Below are 13,279 nucleotides of genomic sequence, written 5' to 3'. Positions count from 1 at the left end.
AGACTGTTGTCCATATGTAAAGGAAGTCATGAGAGAAGATGGCTTCAACCTACATTGCCAAAGCCAAAGAAGTGTGAAAGTGAAACAAAATCATTATCCGCATTTCGTTAGTGTGGAAGGGGAAAAACAGTGGCAGGAAGGCTGGCCTTCCAATTGAAGATATTGAGGAGTGGAGCATAACCTGTATTGCATAGGGCCATCACAAAAGATTACCAAAGGGCACCAATGTGTTACTTGTTCTCCCAGATATCATATTTTGAATTTTAATTTGTGTAGCAGTAGTGAAATGAAGAGGGGCAGAGGAGCTGCCCTTCTGATAGAAGACGTGGTTCTTGTTTCCCGTGGAGAAATTCTTATATGCGATAATTGTGAAGCAAAATACATTGCTATATTCTTGGAAGTGAAGTTGACTTACCACAGAAGTACTTGTAGTTAGTAGTTGTTCGGTTCTGGCAGGATAGTACACCAGAACAAAGAACTTTGTAGTAGTAGGCCTGGCCGGTGAGTAGACCAGGTGGAAGTCAATTGAAGTACTGTGGTGTGTTTAAGAATCCTGAAGAAGCAGTTAAAGAACCACTAAAATGTTTGGTGGACTAACACAGAAGCAGCCTGACAAATGATCATCACTGAAGCAAGTGTTGTCAAATGGTTTTTATAAACGGGTGCATAAATATCCTGAAAAAAAACGTTTTTTTTTTTTAAATAATGAAGCACAAAACTCTTTGCTGATGAAAATAAGTATTTCAAGACCTTGGGTACAAGTGTAAAGAGCTGAATTCATGCCAGTGCAAAGAGGAATCCTGTGTTTCACATTTGTGAATTAATGGTGGAATTCAAGATGGAATTTTGGATTGCCAACGTGCAACTTTTTGTTGTAAAACAGGATTTCCTTATTCTCTTGGTACTGCTAAACTCAAATCCTCCTTAAATCTGGGGAAGGGGAATTCACCCAGATTATAAGGAGAAACTGTATTTGTACAAGTGTGAGGGACAGAGACCTTTTGTTAGTGTTTCCTTTAGTTTAATTCAAGCAGGAAAACCCTCAACACAGTAGGGATAGTGAGGCGTTTATCCAACCTTTTGAGTTAGTAAAAATGGCATCTTTTGAAAAACCTTCAAAAAGTTGTCCGCCGCACATTTCTGACCCCTCACAGTGCTGAAAGACAATCTTGGATTTTAGATGCTGGCTTTCTGCTCTGTGTTGTTTGGGATTCCTTGTGCACTAGGAGCATGGGGGTACGACATCCCAGCTCGACCATGCGGTCTGAAAACTACTGGCTGTGTCTCGGTCCATAGGTCAGTGAAAAACAAAATTAACATGTAGTTGCGATATGCAAACACTGCAGGTTTGTAAATTTGAGTTAAAGTTAAAGATATTTATACTGCGCACTGTCACCACTGCTGTGATCCCCAGGCGCTTGGTGGATCTGAAAAGGAGGGTGTTAAGAGGGAGTAGGAAAGTGAGTTGTGATGTCCTGTTGGCCGCTTCAGTTGGGTTTGCACCATTAGCTGAGCTTAAGTGCGCTTTCCGATCAGTGCCAGAAATCCCATCTGCTGTTGTGGCGGGTTATGTGTTAAATCTGTTGTTGCAATGTGGTGAAATGCGTGCAGATTGCTGTGCAGAGAGGTGGTTGTGTGAGGTTCTGTATTTTGGGTATGCAGAGTGCTGAAATCTTTAAAGTATGGTTATAATGGTTTTCAAGTATTTGTCAATTCCTTACCACTGTCTTTGCGTTTCTGTACCCAACCTCCACGCCCATCGTGGGTTTTCGGTACTCCGACTCGACCTACTAGCCGGTAGGCATGCTGCGTAGTCGGAGCTCTCTTTGTATGGCTCTAGTGGCTTGTGTATCTAGCTTGTTTCCGCTACTTTCCCTGCCCTGAGGCAGGTGTAGTATTGGTCACAGGACTAGTCCCTTATTGTCCATCTTGTTGGTTGTCCCCCCCTATCCAAGTGCCCTTTAGGAGTGGTGGTGTGTGTGTCTGGGTGGGCGGTGCATGTCCACCCCCGATTTTATGATGGAGGGGAGGTTTAGGATTATCGTTTCCTACCGGGGTATCCATGGTTTCGCTTTGGTCCTTTCATCCTAGTTGATTCCTCCTGAATGTGGAGCAGGTTTTGAGTAGTTTTCTGAACTCCAAATGACCCCTTGTGTTGCATAGTTTTTTTTTTTTAGTTTATTCCAGGTTGAGGTTGCCAGGTGTGTGAAAGATGATCCTCCGAGTTTTCTTTTGTTGTAAGCTTTTGGAACTAGTCGAATGTCGTTGCTTGATCCGAGTGATCTTGTCGGGTGGTAGATGGTTAATTTTTTCTTTAGGAACTCTGCTCCCCGAGTGCCAACATAAACAGTATAAACATCTGGGTTCTGACCCTTGAACCATTACCACCTGTAATCAAGCTGTTAGAGAGTTGTAGTCAATATCAGGGTTGTCCCTGATGGATTGTGGTAGTGTGGTCCCTAATGGTTTGTTACCGTGACAGAGGGTTGCGAGTCTGCGGGATCCCTCTCCATACACTCTCTGCGAGACACATTGACAGCAGCCTGACCAACTTAAGCCATTGTGGTTTAGCCCCCACACAAACGAAAAAATTGTGAATCCCACCAACTCTACACAGAAGCCACTATCATGGTATTTAAGAAGCATGGTAGAGACCGTACTTGCTGTGGTGCTCATAGACTTCTATCACTTAACACAGACGGCAAGATAATGGCTGAATGGCTGGCCAGGCATTTCCAACACCTTTACATTAGTGCACCATAATCAGACGGGTTCTACGCTTGGTGGTGGATAAGTAATAGATATTAAAAGACTCTCAAACATACTAGTTAGACCTGGAGACTGATGTCATTTTAGCTCTCAACGCCGAAAAAGCCTTGGACTACATCAGATGGCATGATGTGTTTGCAGTTTTGGCAAAATTTGGCTTTGAGGGTTATTTTCTTGACATAATTAAATTGCTCCATGAAATTACTAGGGTCTAGGTGGTTAGTAATGGTTGCTTCTCATTCTCTTCCACCACCACCCCTCTCCAAAACAGGTACAAGACAAGGATGCCCATTATCTTTGCTCCTCTACACACTACCTACAGAACCGCTAGCGACTAAAATACGTGTGGACAAAAAACTAACCAGTATCCTTTTGGAAAATGTTGAACACAAGAGCTCACTTTCTGCACACAAAATTCTGCTGTGTATTAACCTGTGTACTACTATTCTAATACTTATAACTAAACTTCTGTTGAATTTTGACCCTATTGCAGGCCTTAAGATACAGTTTGATAAATTTTAAGTGAAACCACTCCCACTCCAATCGGAAACCACATGTGATCCCAGCGGAGCTGCCCCCTTTTACTCTAGGATTTCACTCTTAAATACCTGAGAATCCACATCAATGACAATTTCAAAACATATTAAATTAACTACACACAAGTCATTTCTAAAATTAAGACAGATCTGGGCAATGGAATATACTTTCATTTAATTTGGTATACTTTCATTATACCAAACAGGGTGGATGAATACCTTCTTTACCAGAACTTTCTGGCACAAATGCTGCAAGTGTAACCCTGCTGAGAAAAATTAATAAATAATCTACAAAAATAATTTGGGAGATTCCTTTCGGGATATAAGAAATACAGGCCTTGTGCATGCAGCCTAGACGCCTTTCTCTCTAGCTGCACAGATATGGTGGATTAAGAGATGGCTGATAAGTAGTGATAACTGAGTAAAGTCATTCAAGCTATTCTCATCTTAGCCATATAAAGCACAATACATTTTGGCTGTACCTCTTCAGAGACTTCCGAGAGAAGAGAAGTCAGTCAGAAACCATCTCATTATAGGAAACATGTTTGAAAGCTGGTATAAGCAGTTTGCATTTGAATCTGTAGTCACTGTATTGTTCTTTTGAGAGTTGTTCTGGGCCATCGTACTCCACAGCCAATACGCAGCGTCTCCCTTAGCTCCGCCCCTCGTGGCCATCTTCAGATTAGCATGGCGCGGTGTCTAGTCAAAGGATCGAATATAAAGGGTCGACAGGTCAAAGGATCGAATCTTTCTTTTTTTTTCAAAAAAATTTTGGGGGGAAAAAAAGTTGTTTGTAGCAAAAAAAGGGGGTTTGGCAAAATGTGAAACAATAAAAATAAAAAATTCGATCCTTTGACCTGTCGACCCTTTGGTGTCAATCCTTTGACCTCTAGACCCTTTAACTGTCGATCCTTTGACCTAGAACCGCATGGCGCATGTGAAAGTGACAAGATGAGCCAATAAGAGCCATAAGAGGCTAGACGGGAGGGTCGCACATGTGAATATACAAAATATAGCAGTGTTGGAGAACATGAGTTACAGTTAAGTAACCAATTACTTCTCCAGCATTGGATCTTTCATATATTTGCATGCTATTTGAATAGATTATAAAGCACTATACACATATAAATAGAATGCAAAACGGACGAGAGAAAAGTATCGTTTGCGAACAGATGGCAAAGCAATGTTTGTCCGACCCTGGACTCCTCGGTGGAATCCCCGACTATGCAGTAGAACCTTGTGAAGGTGTGGACAGACCTCGACATGACAACCCTGCAGATATCCAAAAGCGGGACACCGGAGAGGAAGGCAGGGTGAAGAAATGGCCTTTGTGGAATTTCCCTAGGCTGACCAGGAATCGACCTGTTAGAGATGCAGCAGCAGTAGGAGATTCAAGCCAATACCCATCAGAAGATGGCAGATATAAATAGCCCCTTGCCCACAGCCGTGGGACCAAAAGCCACAAACAATTGAGAAGACTTGCCAAATGGATTGGTACCAGCAACGTAATTCTTTAAAGCAGCAGTATTCAAACTGTGGGGCACACACCTCTGGTGGGCCGCAGCCTCATGCCCAGGGGGAAGTGCATCCACAGCTGAAAAGCTGTCAGACAACAGATTAAGCAACCTCCTGTGCCAGCAAGCGCTGCTCTGCGATGTGCGGCTGGCTGTGTAGATGACACTGATGCGCTCGGAATATACAAACAAAGGAATGCATATTCCAAACGCAGTGTGTGAAGTGCTTTAGAGTCACAAAACCTGCGCCCCTCATTCTTTGTTTCGACAGCCTTTCAAGTGGGGCAATTTATAAGTAAGGCCTCACTTAACAAGCCATTGTTTTACAGAGTACGTGCGTAACATTTCAGTGTTCAGAACTTAACATGGGCCCTTTGTATTCACCAGGCAAGAACAAGTATCAGTTAGATGACAAAACCTATGCATTCTTCATGACAAAACCTATGCATTCTTCAAAGAGAATTAAAATGCCACACAGAAAAAGTTTTAAACTATTTTCTTTATTTTTGTGTCTCTTTGACACACCAAACCTTTTTTTTAAATATATTACTGTTTAGTTACATATGGCGCATCCCTGGAAAGGTTAACTGTAATTTTCTTGCTCAAGTATGATAGTGGTTGCTTTGGGACATAGACTAAATGCATCCTCTCAGTATCAAAGGTCTTTCAATTGTCCAAGCAAGCCAACCACTGCCTAGCGAGCACACCAGATGGCAACTCAATGTCACTTGGCACCTTGATTAGGAAAGTGGAGTTCATTGTGTGTCATCATGCAGACAGTCCATGGAAAATCAAAGCAGTGATGTGTGCAGCAATGATTTGTGCCCTGCACAAGTCGCCATTCTGTTGGTTAATGGTGTCTATGTGGTGCTTCCTTATGTAACAGCACATATAGCGGTTTTTGTCTGGTGTGCCCAATGCCCATACAAGATCACACTGGACGGTTTTGTGTATGTGACTGACGGGCATGCCATACTGTGCCCACACTTAAACACAAAGCGCATTTTAATGTTAGGGTGAGGATCATCAACCGTGATGTCAGCACCAAGCCATGCATCAGTTATGCATTTAGATATTCACACATACGATCCTTTTATCACAGACTTGTTTATGAAATGTAGAGATCTCTGATCACTCTTATAGTCCTGAAATGCTCTGATTTAATGGAAAGAATACAGGAAACCTCATTGGTGCTATTTGTCCCCTTTCCCACTCTCAGAGAGGTATTTTGAAAGAGTACAATAAGAGTGTACCAGACTGTCCATCTTGGAATAATAACCTATCAGAAAATAATTCATATGGTTAGTCTAGTATTGCCCATTGCAAAATATAAGTGAGGTGGTGCGAACAGAACACCTGCAACACAGGGCCAGGTCAGTGGGCCCTCAGACCCAGATAGGCTGTTCACGCCGCAGTGTGCCAGTGCTGAAGGCCTTCCCTAAGAGCAGGTGACCAAAAAACCATGTACTTGGGCAGCAACCGGTGTGTTTTCACATTAGAACTTTTCTGTAAAGTACTTGCATAGCAATGTAATGAAACCAGCTTCATTTGTATAGTTTGGGAGTGACGTGTGCCAGTCGGGGTGGAGGGGGGGTGGGGGGGGGAGTTGGGAAGAGGAGGGCACCAATTTGGCTAGAAACTGCCCTGGTTACAGCACACACCTTTTACAGGGATGATCCAGCCCCTCCCCTCTGAATGCAGAGCAGGAAATCACCAATGATGGCTCATTAGTGATATGGTGCCCTACTTTCAGATGGGAGGGAGCTGTAGGGGGGGGGAGCAACTGCCACCATGTTGCCAGTCAGAATTAATTTAGCTCAGCAATGTGTTCTGTTCTCCGTTTTTGTCCTGGCGTTTAAAATGTGCGCTTTGCATTACAAGCTGTGTGCCGCAGACTGGTTCCACTCTAAGCGGGGGGAGTAATGAGGACTGTGTACAAGTGAATAGAACAAAGACACCATGGTCTCCATTTCTCCTGCAGTAGCAGTGGCCAGGGGAGGCGCCAGGGCATTTCAACGTTTTCATATGCGGGGCCTTCGCTGTGCCGGATAAAAATTCTCCTTAAATTTATGCAAAGCTGCATTTTATTTTTACAAGGTTATTTTACTCACTGAATGCTGATCAAGTCACCTATCATCATCAAGGTCCAGATTTGATTAATACTTACCTGAAGAAAATGGTGGCATTAATGACTGGGTGATGCAGCCTTTTCTGGCAAAGTAGGTGGTGCATCTTCCATTTGCTGTCCAGGCATGGCTGAATGAGGTTCAGTCGGACACTACTCTGCAATCTGAATTTAGGAACATTGCAGTGGGTGACATGTGGCTGAAGGTACTCCTGGAAAATCCTACATTGGCAAGGTCTGCTATATAGTCTCTCTTACCCTTTGGGTCTTCCAACTTGTGCGAAAAAGGCTTTTCAGCATTGGCTGTACGGAAAACGAAATACCGCACAAGGCTGGAAATGGAGGACAACCTCAGAGTGGGAGTCTCAAAAATAAAGCCACACATTGACTTACTTTCCGCAGAGAGACAGGCCCACCCTTCTCATTAGTACTTGCTCTGTAAAATCAAATTGCCTTCTGCTGAATATACTAATAGGAATGTATTTTTGAGAAAAAGCCATACTGGAGAATGTTGTGTTTACTTGCACGGTTTCTATGTTTGGATTGGAAGTGATTGTCCTACTGTCTTGGAATGTCTCACCAACAACATAACCCTTCAAAATGATGGCACCACGCATTCTGCAGCCATCTCTATAACAAAAAAAAAACAACACATAGGTGCAGGGCAAGGGGCACAAACAATTTATTTTTTGCTCAAGGGGGCCTGGGCATAAAAAGTTTGAAGACCCCTGCTTTAAAGCCTGCATGACATCCAAGGAATATAGCAACTGTTCCGCCGGAAAAGGAGTCAAAGTTGGGCTTAGAAAAAAAGCCTGGGAAAGAAACTGAACAAATAATTGCACGTGAAGAAAGGGCCCGAGACTCCCAAGCACAGAAAAGAAAGTAGAATTGTCATATGGACAATAGCAGTACCTGGCAGGATAGTGAACCAGGTCTGCTATACGATCATCTGAGAAGCCAGAAAAAGACCAGAGGAAGGGAGTTATTCCCCCTGGTGTTGCGAGAAGCTTGAGAAAAGCCAGGGGAAAGGGAGCCCTTTCCTCCGGCATTGTGAGAAGCCTGAAAAGAGCCAGGGTAACGATAGGATATGATTTGGTATTTATAACTCCTTTACACAAGTGTTTCTAGGCGCCACAAGACAAAGGAGGGGAGACTGAGGGATGACAAGACACCCTGTGTGACTTGGAGGGCAACCACATCACCATTCAGGACGAGCAGACCGGTAGATTAGCAGATGAGAGGGATAAAGAAGGAAGAAAAGAAACAAAGGTCCTGAGCAGCTTCCGGAACTTCAGGTGATCCGGCTCAAGTCTGAGAGGGGCAGAGAGGCCATTCCAGAGGGAGGCAACCTGCAGAGGAGAGAGATCTATCCCCCCACTTTCTGTTTGGAGAAGCGTCTGACCCACAGAGAGCTTGAGGTAGCTGTGCAGAGGGCTCTAGAAGGCAGGTATTTAGGAAGAGTGTTGGATATAGAGAGGACCACGGACCCAGAAAGGCATGCAGATAATGCAGAGGGTCTTAAACTTGATCCTCGTGGCAACCGATAGTCAGTGGAGAGATTTCAGAGCTGGAGAGATGCAATCCCTGTGCTTGAGGCCAAGGTAAGTCTCGCAGCTCTGTTCTGGAATAGTTTAAGAGGGCAAAGAGTAGAGTTAGGAAGATTGAGAAAGAGGTTGTTGCGTTAGTCCAACCTGGAGAGAACCAGAGCTCTGGAGACTCAGCTTCTGGGGGAAGGTGAGAAAAGGAGGAGGCGCAGTTGGAAGTGGGCCTTCATGGCAAAGTCCATGATGTGTGGAGAGGAGAGAGTAGAGTCGAATAGAACGCTGAGGTTTTTGCCTCACAGGAGAGCGAGGAGAGGGGGCCCAAGGAAGGCAGCCAGAGGGAGAGAGGGGAAAGCGGGAGCAGGGGTCCCAATGAGAAGGATCTTGGTCTTACTGGCATAAAGGCAGATGTTAGAGGCGCACCAACCCTGAATAGTGGATAGACAGTCAGGAATAAGAGAGGAAGGAGGGGAGGCTGAGGGAAGTGTGAGAAACCTGAAGGTCTCTTGCCCCACTAGTCCTCAGGGATCAGTCATCCAGATGGGCAGGAAATGACAATCGCTTTTGGATCCAGTTCCTGGGTGTGGACTAGTGCAGGAAGATCACCTGGATGAGGGGTCCTCGGGGAGTGTAAGTTGGACATCGGAGGGTGAGACGTGGTATCCCCTTTCCAATAACACCTTTTCCCCATCCTACTAGGTAGGATACCTAGGAACTCAGCCCCCCCTTCCTTTTCCGACACAAGCACTTTTTCACGGACAGCTCACTTTGAGCGACAACATACTAACACCAGAGTTAATATACCTAACATGTCCCAACACAAGGGTCAGGCAGAGTCAGGCAATTACCGATAATTACACACCTGACTTCCATCACACGTCGCCACACAGATAAAAGGCGGAGCAAGAAAGCACACTCCGAGCAAGGCAAAAGGCAGAGGAAGCAGCAGTTCTGAGATGGCAGTTTAATACAAGGAGAAAGACGGCAAGACCAGAAAGGGTTGCAAGGAGGGAATTGCCCTTGGCCTTTGCAGAGGCAGAAAACCATTACTTTCACGAGCCCTCAGGGATAAGAAACATAAGACCAGGAATTCAAGCTGAAGAAAGGTGCATTGTGTGTCGAAGGTCCCCGGGGCTTTACCCATTCGACGGCCGAGGCGGGGAGAACCGATTGCAGTTGTAGTACTGTCCTTGGTTCCAACAACAAAGCCGCTCTAGTAAAGTCAGCGCAGCCGGTGAGTCGGGGAGAACGATAGCAGACCAGTCTTTTAGAACCACAGTTGCAAGTGGCAACATTGTATGAAGAAATTTGCAAAGAACAGAGTTTAAGGTATAGGTGATGAGTGACGCCAATATAATTGAATATCCAAGTAGAGACAACTTTTGAAATCAAAGTCAATGCCATATACAGAGAGGTGCGGCACCACGTGGGTGCTCATTCGAAAGGTCTGTTAGGTAGCCAACTGAGAGTTTAAAAGAGTAAACTGTGAAATCATAGTAGTCCTGCAACGGGTCAAGCTAAATCCTGTGCACATTCAAAAGTCTTCGATAGCAAATAAGAGCTCTAATTGGCCTGGTGCCAGCTGAGGGAGAGTAATTGTGAAAATGGGATCCGAGCCCGACTGAGGGGGATCCAGGGTGAACCGCAAGTCACCCGAAAAAGGATTGTTGGACAAAAGGGGATCTGAGCCAACTGAGGGGGAACCAGGGTGAAGAGCGAATCGCCCTACTTGAAAAGTAACTTTCATTTGTATAATACATCAGGCCCTCTGGATCAAGAGACTTTTGATCCCTTAAGAGACGTGGGCATAGAAGGCGCTGATGCTTGTCATAGAACTGTGTCCTCATGCAAAGAAGCCCAAAAAGTGTACTATGCTCCAGTGAACCTCCTTGTCTCGAGCAGCAAACATGGGGAAGGGAGGCCAACGGCCTGAACATCCCGACTTATTTTGTGAACACTGCCTTCATTTTCATGAACATTTCCCCACACTATTTGTAAATTAGCGGTAAGGATTGGCAATAGATTTTTTTTTTAGTATAGGCCCTTTTATTTATGACGAGACTCCACTAGTACTACATAATTACAAGGTTACTCACTGTAGTGACCACCTTACTCCTAGTCCATAGTCCCCTTTCCTCCATACTTATGGGACATCTCTCCGTCCTGTGGGACGGGACCGGAGCACTTTGCAAAAAGCATCCAAATTTTTTTCAAAAATGTGTCCTTCCTCTCTTTCCTGCGCGGATCCGGCATGCGGCCATAACCCCGCCCACCTTGGCTCCGCCCCACGCATCGCCCATCAGTCCTTTTCTATCGCAGAGTCAAAGACCCATTAGCAATAACAGAGGAACCTTATCAGAGGGGACGGCGGGCGGGTGTATGGAGGAAAGGGGACTATGGACTAGGAGTAAGGTGGTCACTACAGTGAGTAACCTTGTAATACTCCCACGTCCCGTCCCCTTTCCTCCATACTTATGGGAGATTCCCAAGCACTCCTTATAGGAACTATGGGTGGATGGAAATACCCCTTACTGAAACAGGTTCTTCAGCAAAGCCTGGCCAAACTGAGCGTCAGCTCTAGAGCTCATATCGAGGCAGTAATGCTTACAGAAAGCAGATGGGGAGGCCCAAGTAGCTGCTTTAGCGATGGACTCCCAGGGAACATACTTCTGAAAAGCAACCGCAGCTGCCTTGCCCCGCACCAAGTGTGCATGGATACCTTTAGGGGGTTTCAGCTTTTGGACGGTGAAAGACTCCGTGATACAGGCGGCAATCCATCTGGAAATAGATGCCTTAAGACGCCGGCCTGCCCCGAGGATTACCGAAGGTCACAAAAAGTTGGGAGGGACTCCAAAGCTCGGAAGTCCTGTCCAGGCAGAACTTAAGAGCTCTTCGGACATCCAGGCAGTGTAGAACCCTTTCCGCCTCCGAGGCAGGGTTCAGAAAAAAGACCGGAAGGGAAATCGACTGATTCAGATGGAATTCGGTCACTACCTTTGGTAGGAAAGCTAGGTTTGTCCTTGTGAAAGACCAAGAAAGGATGCTCCACCGACAATGCCTGGAGCTCACTCACTCTCCTCACTGACGTAACGGCGACCAGAAAGGACACTTTCCAGGACATGTACTTGAGGTCAACCGTAGCCATTGGCTCAAAGGGTTTATGGCACAGCGCCGTCAGGACTACATTTAGGTCCCAAGGCAGGTGCGGACTACGAACCGGAGGGTAGATGCGTGTCAAGCCAGCAAAATGTCTCTTCACCACCGGGATAGTTAGGGAATAAGAACACCTGTCTGTAGAGAGGTAAGCGGAAACCACTAAGAGATAAGTCCTGCAAGACAGAACATGAACCCCTGACTCTGCTAGGGAGGATACAAAGGACAGCACCATGTCAATCGTTGCCACCCTCGGGTCCAATTCTTTCTCCAAACACCAATGACAGAACCTGAGCCATTTACTCTTGTATTGGGATCTGATCGAGGGTTTCCTGGCTGCCTGGATAATGCGCATGTTATCCGCAGACAAGCCCAAACGCTCTAGAGACTTGAACTCAGGCACCATGCCGCCAAGTTGAGCGATTGTGGGGAGGGGTGCCACATCTGTTGTTCCCCTTGGTGAAGATCAGGAGTTACTGGTAACCTGATCGGCGGACACACCGACAGGTGTTGAAGTTCTGAAAACCAAAACCTGGCCGGCCAACACAGAGCTATCAGTAGAAGAGAACAGTTGACAGAGCTTTTCAACTTCCAAATTGCTTGATGAACTAGGGGGAGAAGCGGGACGGTGTAAGCTCTCATGTTGTGCTCTGGAATCTCGAGAGCATCCCCAAGAGAGGAGGCTCCCAGCCCCCCTCTGGAGGCGTACTAAGGAAGCTTCTTGTTTACCTCCGTGGCGAAGAGGTCCACCTCCGGTGTGCCCCAACGCGAGAAAATCCATGAGAGGATCTCCGCCTTCAACTCCCAGTCGTAGCTGACCACGGTCCGCCGGCTGAGGGCATCCGCAGTGACATTCAGCTGGCCCGGGATGTGCACTGCAAGCAGCCAGACCCCATGAAGCACGGCCCACTCCCAAATCTGGATGGACAGGTCCACGAGAGAGGGAGACTTCGTTCCCCCTTGCTTGTTTATGTAATACATTGATACCACATTGTCCGTTCTTATGCGGACCACCTTGTTGACAATGAGCGGTCTGAACGCCTTGAGCGCCAGAAAGATCGCCAGAAGCTCCAAATGTTTTATGTGCAGGAGCTTGTCCTGAGGCGACCAGAGGTCCGAGACCTGAAGAAGATCTAACGTCGCACCCCATCCCAAAAGGGAGGAGTCCGTCGTGATCGTCACCATGGGGGCTGGGTCCTGAAGCCCCGCACCCACTGACAGGTTGCTGAGAGATGACAACCAGTCCAGGTCCACTCATGGAATCCGGAATCATTATCCGCTTGGAATCCGGTCCACAGCCTGACGCCAGGTACTCCTAAGAGCCATCTGGCTCGATCTCATTTTGAGACGAGCAAAAGGAAGAGCCAGTACACACGAAGCCATGAGGCCCAGAAGCCTCTGGAACCACCAGGCCGACATGCTCTCCGACTGCGCAAACATCTGACACGTGGCCAACAGATCCACCATTCTGTCCCCGGTCAGATACACTCGGCAGTCGATCATGTTCCAACGAAAACCCAGGAAAGTCAGGTCCTGTGAGACCGTCATGGAGGATTTCCGCCAGTTCACCGACAGCCCAAGATGGAACAGGAGCTGAAGGAGAGACTGAAGGTTGCCCGCTGCTGCCAACGGACAAGGGTT

The 13,279-nt window shown here is 46.4% G+C and overlaps 1 protein-coding gene across 1 annotated transcript in view; it reads right to left on the bottom strand.

Moving 5' to 3' along the window:
* PTPN2 (protein tyrosine phosphatase non-receptor type 2) overlaps positions 1-13,279 on the bottom strand; it is a 1,450,306-nt gene that overhangs the window by 918,623 nt on the left and 518,404 nt on the right. The window lies entirely within an intron of this gene.

Source organism: Ambystoma mexicanum, chromosome 5q (assembly GCF_040938575.1).
Source record: "Ambystoma mexicanum isolate Mex_15411 chromosome 5q, UKY_AmexF1_1, whole genome shotgun sequence".
Taxonomy (NCBI): Eukaryota; Metazoa; Chordata; class Amphibia; order Caudata; family Ambystomatidae; genus Ambystoma; species Ambystoma mexicanum.
Note: the sequence above shows the minus strand (reverse complement) of the source record. Positions and strands in the feature narration are given on the sequence as shown.